Source organism: Mandrillus leucophaeus, unplaced genomic scaffold, assembly GCF_000951045.1.
Source record: "Mandrillus leucophaeus isolate KB7577 unplaced genomic scaffold, Mleu.le_1.0 Scaffold600, whole genome shotgun sequence".
Taxonomy (NCBI): domain Eukaryota; kingdom Metazoa; phylum Chordata; class Mammalia; order Primates; family Cercopithecidae; genus Mandrillus; species Mandrillus leucophaeus.
This window is the reverse complement of record NW_012106476.1, coordinates 1,579,887-1,589,093: the sequence shown is the minus strand read 5'-3', so window position 1 is coordinate 1,589,093 and position 9,207 is coordinate 1,579,887. Positions and strand designations below refer to the sequence as shown.

General features: G+C 41.5%; 1 protein-coding gene across 2 annotated transcripts in view; it reads left to right on the top strand.

The window, feature by feature from the left end:
* The first annotated feature begins 1,074 nt into the window (after nucleotides 1–1,074).
* The window catches only part of MAP3K7CL (MAP3K7 C-terminal like), a 96,341-nt gene continuing 88,208 nt past the window's right edge, over nucleotides 1,075–9,207 (top strand). The window contains exon 1 of one of the 2 annotated variants that reach the window (XM_011999796.1): nucleotides 1,075–1,414. The gene's annotated coding sequence lies outside the window, so the exon portion shown is untranslated. The remainder of the gene's footprint in view (nucleotides 1,415–9,207) is intronic. The other variant, XM_011999799.1, reaches the window with a different exon arrangement.

Below are 9,207 nucleotides of genomic sequence, written 5' to 3'. Positions count from 1 at the left end.
CACTCTGGCTCCCTCCATCACAAAATGAGGTATAGCTCTTAATAAAAGTCCTTCAATTTTATTTTCCTGAGTGTACATTTTCTTTTCTTTCTTTCTCTCTTTTTTTTTTTTTCCAAGATAGCCCCTTGCTCTGTCACCCAGGCTGGAGTGCAGTAGTGCAATCATGGCTTACTGCAGCCTGCAGCCCTGACCTCCTGGGCCCAGGTGATTGTCCCACCTCAGCCTCTCAAGTAGCTGGGAACACAGGCATGCACCACCACATCCAGCTAAGTCTCTTTCTTTCTTTCTTTCTTTCTTTCTTTCTTTCTTTCTTTCTTTCTTTCTTTCTTTCTTTTCTTTTTCTTTCTTTCTTTCTTTCTTTCTTTCTTTCTTTCTTTCTTTCTTTCTTTCTTTCTTTCTTTTCTTTCTCCTTCTTTCTTTCTTTCCTTCCTTTCTTCCTTCCTTCCTTCCTTCCTTCCTTCTTTCTTTCTTTCCTTCTCTCTTTCTTTCTTTCTTTTCTTTCTCTAGCTATTTTGACCAGGTTGGTCTCAAACACCTGGCCTCAAGCAATCCTCCTGCCTTGGCTTCTTGAAGTGCTTGGATTACAGGTATCAGCCACTGCACCTGGCCTGTCCATTCTCAAATACATATTAGTAACTCACATCTACTGAGTACTTCCTATGTACCAGGTACTATGTATTGTTTTTACATATAATTCCATTTAATATTCACAAAAGTCCTTTTGAGTTGAATACTGTTGTTATCACCTGTGTTTTAAAGATGAAGAAACTAGCATGGGGAGGGCTAGGGGAGTTGTGTAACATGATCCAGCTAGAACACTGCAGAGCTGGGATTGCAAGCTGGGCCTGGATGACTCCAAATCCTGCCTTCTGTAATTTTATGCATGGTGTCTCCCAAGTGGGGAGTATATTAAATGCAAATTTCAGATGTTGGTAAAGGGTAGAATTCTAGAAGTGGTACAAATCCTAGAGTTCTTGTAATCAGCTCTCTTTGTTTTTATAAGAAAAATCTGAGGCAGAGTGAGGTTGAGTGGTTTCTCTGTTGAACATCCAGGACTGGAACCCAGGATTCTGAGTCCAAGCCCAGTGCTCTTTCCCCTGATGAGAAACGTTTCCAGATTTAAACTCCAGTTTATAGGTCCATTAACAACCCTCTCTAAAGAGGAGGCAAGAGGTTTCAAGTTCTCAGGGAAAAAAAGAACTGACATCAAAAGGTCTGTATGGGGTCATTTGTCTCATTATGACTTTGATTTGGCCTTGATCTTTATTTAGTATTTCAGTTTTATGCTCTGCAACAAGTTTGGCCATGTTGGAGGACCATCCAAAGGTCAGCAAGTTGGCTACTGGCGATTGGATGCTCACTCTGAAGCCAAAGTCTATTACTGTGCCCGTGGAAATCCCCAGCTCACCTCTGGGTGAGTATTCCATCCACGTTCTGGAAGTCTCAGGCTCTGAAGGCTTTTTACACACTGCTCCATGGGAGCCTAAGGCTGGTTGAGCAGCACCTCATTCTGCAGGGATCCTGGTCAGAGCAGGACAACGGCTCTACGATGTGCTGGGTGTTCTTCTTCTATCTCCTTCAGCCAGTGTGCTAGGATTGTGATTTCACTTTCTCACCAGGCAGGGGCTGCAGTTTACAGGAGAAAGACTATTCCTGAATTTGTCTGATTGTGCTGTTTTTTTACTCCTCTTAACTGATTACAAATCTCTCCAACATCTCTGACTGAGGCTCACTATTGACTTTTTTGTTCTTGTTTTTGAGAAGGAGTCTCGCTCTGTCACCCAGGCTGGAGTGCAGTGGCACGATCTCAGCTCACTACAATCTCCACCTCCTGGGTTCAAGCGATTCTCCTGCCTCAGCCTCCTGAGTAGCTGGGATTACAGGCATGCACCATCATGCCCAGCTATGTTTTGTATTTTTAGTAGAGATGGGGTTTCACCATGTTGGCCAGGCTAGTCTCAAACTCCTGACTTCAAGTGATCCGCCCGCCTCCTCCTCCCAAAATGCTGGGACTACGGGCGTGAGCCCCTGCACCCAGCTGACTATCATAAGACTTCTATTTCCAAATAATAGCTCACATAATAACTTGTATAAATATCTATAGATAGGCTTCCCTTATTTTGGATGCACAATCCGTTTTTCATATTGAATAATCTGTTAGAGTATCCCTACAACTATTACTTCTCAGCTAATACTGAATTTTTTCCAAGAGCAATAATATTGTTAAAGACTAGAAATAACCCCTCCATAACTCATTTAATAAGGTAATTCTCTTTATGAAAAAGAAAGACCTAAGTTCCCTCTCTGCCACTTAGCAGGCAGTAACCTTGGTCATATCAAGTAACTTGTATGAATGTCAGTTTCCTTACCACTAAGATGAGAATGATGATAATCACCCTCCTTCTAGGATTACTGTGGGGAACAAATGACCTATATGTGAAAGTGCTTTGTAAACTGTAAACTATTTAGAGGTTAGTTTATGTCACATTGTCATGTATCTGTGAATACTTAAGTGCATGTATGTTATCATTTTTGTGTGTTTTTATGTTATGTTTTAGGCTTGGACCAATCTAGGTCATAGTTATTACTCGAGGGCAGTGGTTCTCAACTGGGGGCAATTTTGTCCCCCAGGGGATATTTGGCAATGGCTGGAGATATTTTGGGGTGTCACAACCAGGGATATGGTACAAGAATCTAGTAGCTAGAGGCCAGAGGCTTGTCTAAACATCCCACAATCCACAGAACAGCTTCCCGCAACAACGATTATCTGGCCTCAAATGTCCATAGTGCTGAATTTGAGAAACCCCGCTACAGAGCAGTGGGTTCTCAAATGTTAGAATCTGTCAGAGTCACCCAGGGGAAGTATCAAAACACAGATGGCTGGACTCCATCCCGACATTTTCTGATTCAGAAAGTCTAGGGTGGGGCGCAAGAATTTGAAGTTTTAGGAAGTTCCCAGGTGATGCTAATGTTGCTGGTCCAGACATTGCCCTTTGAGAACCATTTCTGGAGACAAATCCTTCAATACGCACGGGTCGCTTTGATAGACTGACTACTTTGCTTAGCCTACTGAGCAAAGTAGTATCTTATTAAATGGTGCAAAATTTATATCAACTAGTTGAGAAGTTTGACTCTAGGCCAAAATCCTTTGTGTGATCGATGTGTGATTTGAGATAATGACAAGGCTTTGCCTGGCAAGCTCCATGGAAGGAAGAAGCTGCCCTTCCCACAGCAGACTCAGTGCACAGCCAGTGCCTTACAGTTTCCTCTAGGGAGTTGCATTCAAGGATTCAGGCGGGTATCTTTCTTCTCACACCTGTAATCCCAGCACTTTGGGAGGCTGAGGCGGGAGCATTGCTTGAGCCCAGGAGTTCAAGACCAGCCTGGGCAACGTGGCAAAACCCCATCTCTACCAAAAATACAAATATATGCACCAGCAGTCCCAGCTACTTGGGAGGCTGATGTGGGAGGATGGTTTGAGCCTGGGAGGCGGAAGTTGCAGTGAGCTGAGATTTCGCCACTGTACTCCAGCCTGGGTGATAGAGCCAGACCCTGTCTCAAAAATGAAAGGAAAGGGAAGGGGAGGGGAAGGGAAGAAAGGAGAGGGGAGGGGAGGGGAAGGGAAGGTTAGGCTCATACATTAAATAAAAAAAAAAAAGATTCAGTTCCACCACCCCTCCCTCACACCCCTGCACCGCATGTGTGCATGTCTGTATGCCTAGCCCAGGTGTCTCTATTCAGAGGCTGCCTGTTGGGGGCCTTGGCTGAGGCACTTTCCTCCACTTTGACTCCGCACCTTTCTACTCCTAGCCCTTTCCCCTTTCCCAGCCTGTGGGCTATAAAGAGGCAGGAGCCTTTCGTGTGGGGCCTGGGCTCATTTTTCTTGTCTGTTCTCCACGTCATCTGATCCTCACCTAGAGCTGTTCCATGGGGATAAGGGGAACGTGGGGGAGCTGGAGGCGTCCTCTTTTGCCTCTTGCCCACACTGTTGTAGCAGAGAAGAAAGGTCTGATTGTTACTCTCAGTTTGGCTCATCGAATTAACTGACCACCTCAACATCTGATTCCTCAAAAGCTGGTATTAAGTATTTTCCTTCACCTGCAGTCTCCCAACCTATGTGCTGTGAATACAAATGGTATGGCACAAAAACATCTGCTGTGACTGACTATTCCAGAGCAGTGGTTGAGAACTGTACATGGTGTTATCTGGGGATCTTGTTAAAATGTTTCTAATTCTATAGGTTCTGGGATGGGGCTTGAGATTCTGCATGTCTGAAAAGCTCCTGGAGGGATATTGATTTTACTGGTCCAGGGACCACACTTTGAGTAGCAAGACTAAAGTGTCAAGGAATTAACGATTTCATTAAAAGAATTAGAATTAATATACAGAGAAACACAAAGCAATTAGGGCAATGCCACTTGATAGTATCAGCAGTTTCAAAGAGGAAAAATAAGGTGATTTTGAAACAGTGGTACTTAACCCTGGCTGCAACTGAGAAGCTTATTATTTATTTTTTGTGTGAAAAATATTTTTAGAAGTAGATGTTTATAGTGAGAAGTAGGCTGGATTAAGAGTTGAAAGTCATATTTTCAGCCTGGTAATTGGCCTTCTGAGCTGTGGAATCTTAGGAAATTTAGTGTCTACCAGCTTAGTTCTGCTAGGAAGTAGGGTTGAAAATGTATACTAGGCCGGGCGTGGTGGCTCACACCTGTAATCCCAGCACTTTGGGAGGCCGAGGCTGGTGGATCACGAGGTCAGGAGTTCAAGACCACCCTGGCCAATATGGTGAAACCCTGTCTCTACTAAAAATACAAAAATTAGCCTGGTGTGGTGGCAGGCACGTGTAGTCCCAGCTACTTGGGAGGCTAAGGCGGGAGAATTGCTTGAACCAGGAAGTGGAGGTTGCAGTGAGCCGAGATCACACCACTGCACTCCAGCCTGGGTGACAGAGCAAGACTCTGTCTCAGCAAAAAAAAAAAAAAAAAAAAAAAAAAAGAAAATGTATACTAAGTTTTGAAAATACATTAACGATATGCATAGAAAACACCATTCATGTATTCCTTAGGTGTGTACTTTGGGCCAAGCACTATTCTAGGTGCTGGTGAATATATCAGTGAATAAGACAGATGCAGTTCCCTGATCTCACAAAGCTCAGAGTCCAGTGGTAAAGAGAAACATCAAAGAGGCAATAATAATAACTACGGTGAGGTTGATGATAGGGAAAGCACAAAGTGCACAAAGAGTTTATAGCAGGTGAATGACCTACATCTAAAAGTCAGGTAGGCCCTCCTTAAGACAGTGATGTTTCAGCTGAGATCTGAAGCCTGTGGCTCCAGGCAGAGGGATGATATATTCCAAGGCCCAGGCATGAAAGAGCACAGTGACCAGAGAGTATTCAAGTATGGCTGAGCATGGAGAGTGAAGGGGAGCATGGCTATGAGTTTGGAGAGGCACTATATTCAACCGGACACGTTTGATTACAGATGCCAGAAGCCGTCTCATAGAAGCTTATGTATAAAAGGGAAATTGTTGGTTTACTGAACTGGGAAGTCCATTGGGTGGAGCTGGCCTCAGGCAGAGAAATGAAATCATCCGATCATCTCTTTGCTCTCTTCCTCTCTTCTACTTCCCTCCATGTGCGGCTCTTATTCTTCCCCATTTCAGGAGTGCTTCCTTCATATGGTTGGGAAATGACAGAGTATGATTACAGATAGCTCAAGGTTTACAGCAACCCAGTTTAGCAACTGAAAAGAAAAAAGGTCACCTTTCTTTCAGAATTGGTATAAAATCTCGGCTAAGAACTCTGATAGGAACTTGGAAAGGCACCACGTTTAATCCCAGGCTAACGATTGTGGCTGGGGGATGAGAGGAGTATTGTGATTGGCTGTCCCACCAAAATCACAAGTAGGGGTAAAGGATACTACCTTCGGGGGAAAGGAGTTGCAGTTATCAGGAAAAGAGGGACACATAATACTGGGCAGGCAGAACCCAAAAATATTCACTCAGAGTATCTAGTAGGAATTTGGAGGGAGTATGCATACTATGGTAAGCATGGTTTTTCCTAACTGCAGCATAGATGGTAAGTTTAGTTTTGAAGACACTGATGAAATATCTATAAACTATAGGGTAGCAGATAGATATTTAGAACTTACTATCTAAAGGAAAATAAGAAGAGAGAGGAAGAAAAGAGAAAAGAGCTTTTATAAATTAAAAATATTACTATTGTTCATAAAACATAGGAGGTAGAACAAAATGAAAATTTATTTTAAATTTTATTTTTGTCACTGCAATTCCCCTTACGTCAACCTTGATATGCCTTTTAAATATCTAAGGTGTAATGACTACTTCAGTTCCTAGGCTAATAGATAGTCAGATTTGCTGCATAGTCTTCCTTATAAGTTTTTTTTTTTTTAATTAGTCATTTCCCCTGTAGACATTATGGTCAAATAACACGATATGTAGTTATCATAGCAATTGATTTCACATAAATTAGGCCAAGGAGCAACATAATGAAAACATGCAAAGATATAATTTATATGATGTTTTTAATTGGTCAAAAATGGCTTACTGATTAATGGTATAATATTGGGATTAATAGAAGTAGAAAGCATGTTGATTTCTCCCCCCCACCCAGATTTTAGCTCAATTAACATAAACTGGTTGAACAGTTAAGGTTGGACAACATCATAAAAAATGTATGTGGGAGCAAACTGTACATTCTATAAACCATTGTGTCTGTATCATTTGAAGAAATTATAGGGAAAAAAATCTAGGTTGTTTATTACCTAGATTTGCACTGTCTAATATGATAGCTATATGACTTTGAATTAATTATAATGAAATAAAATTAAAAATTTAGTTTCTTGGTCATACTAGCCATACTTCAAGTGCCAAGAGGCACAGGAGGCTCATGTCTACCATATTAGACAACAACCATCTAGGACATTTCATTATCACAAAAAGTTCTGTTGGAGAGCAGCAATCTACACAGCACCAGTGAGTCAGTCCTCTTTCTTTGGAATGAAATAAGCTAAATAAAATTTTTCAGAGGGATTTTTCTCTCCATGTGCTCCACAGTGAGCACGGTCAACTCTATCTTTAAGATACATCCCAAATCTCCTCACTTCTCCTTTTTTCTACTGTTACTCTCTGAGCCTGAGCCATTTTTATCTCCCATCTGGACTTCAATAGTCTCCTGACTCACCTCTCTATTTCCATTCTTTCAATTTATATATGATCTCCACGGAGCAGCTAGAATGACTTTTTTAAAAACATATACTGGTTTTAAATTTCTTGAGGAAAAAAAGGAATGTGAAAGAAGGACACAATATTTTTTGAATTTCTATTATTTGCGCCACTGTGCACTGTTCTTTCAAAAAAGTGATCTTCTTTAATCCTTACAGTAATAAAGGAAAAGGAAGGTATTATCATTCCTTTTTGCAAAGGTGGAAATTAAGACTCAGAGAGGGCAAATAACTAGCCTGTGTTCACCTACCCAGTAAGTGGCAAACCCTTTGAAGAAATGAATGGATGATTAAACAGCCAAGTCCTAAGCTTTCAACGAGTCTACCTCGCCAAACATTATTAAGCACCGAAGGAGATTTGTTACTGGGCTTCTTTCCTTTGAGGAAGAGAGAAATTCATTGTATCTTTCTCTACCTTATCTGCTCATTTATCTGGACTTTGCCTCCTCAGTTATGAGTATAGCAGTCCCCTCAGGGTGAAGTTGAAGGTCTCTATTCTTTTAATTCTGAAAGGTGCCAAAGTGGCAGGTAGAGTTTTGACCCCATATGGAAAGGGTCTCCTCCCAACCAAGTTCGGCTTGGTATTCCACGATTTAAGGCAGTAGTTCACTCATTTTTAGATCTGAGGCACAGTTTAAAATACTAGCTTTCTTTTCTTTCTTTCTTTCTTTTTTTTTTGAGACAGGGCCTGCTCTTTCGCCCAGGCTGGAGTCACGGCTCATGGCAGCTTCGACTTTCTGGGCTCAGGCAATCCTCCTACCCCAGCTTCCCAAGTAGCTGGGACTACATGTGTGCACCACTGTACCCAGTTACCAGCTAATTTTTTTTTTTTTTTGTAGAGACGGGATCTTGCCATGTTGCCCAAGCTGGTCTTGAGCTTCCGGGTTCAAGCCATTTTCCCACTTTAGTCTCCCAAAGTGCTGAGATTACAGGCATGAGCCACTGCACCCAGCTAAAATACTAGATTTTGAAAGCATTTAAAGGAGTTGAAAGATTCAAAACAGCTCACACACAAAAAGCCAGTATAATAATAACAAATTATAATAAAATAAAACATCTCAATATATATGAGTACAGCCACAGTTATCGTGGTTGTTATTACGCCCTTTCCCTGCTTTGCTCCACATGTTCCATCTGCCTGGCCTCACTGTATTTGTCTTTGTACTGAGTTGTAGCTAAAGTATGTTGTATTCCTTTTACTACGTTTATTGCAGCTGGAAGGCTCTCTGTGAAGATATTGCAACATAACAGTTGGTCAGAGTAGATCAGAAACCTCTTCTTCCTTTCCTCTTAAGAAACAGATCTCCATCTTCTGTGACAGACTAATTAAAAAAAAAAAAAAGAAATGGATCTCCTCCTCCCACCTTTATCCTCTGAGTGGCATCCCCAGGATTAATAGGAAGCTGTCAGCATCAGCCACGTATGCCCTGGAGAGTCACTAGCCTCACTGGTTTTCTGCATGGCCGCATTTCTTCATCTCAGTTGAGTAATCTTCAAATCCTTGTTTCCCCACTCCACATTTTTTAGTATAAATATCATTTCAATTTGCTTTTTGGGCTGTGGATAAAGCAGAGGAGGGGTATGAAATTTTAGAAAAATAGAGATGAATACTTTGTTTCAGTCCCTAATTTTACTGATGAGGAAACTGACTACCAAGAGGTTGCAGTAACTTGCCCCAAGTCATACAGCTAGTTAGAGTGTGGATTTCAGAGCTACACTGGATTTAAATTCCAGTGCTGTCATTTACTAGCTGTTTTAAATTTGGGAAAGTCATGTAAATATTCTGAGTCTCCGTTTTCTCTGTAAAATGAAGTTGATAGTAGTTAGATCACAGAGTTGTTGGTTATTGCAATCGATTAAGCCTCACCTGGAAGAATGTAGTAGTTATCTATTACCGTGTTACAGATAACCCCAACATTAGCAGCTTACAACTGCAAACTTTTTTTTTTTTTTTTTTTTTTTT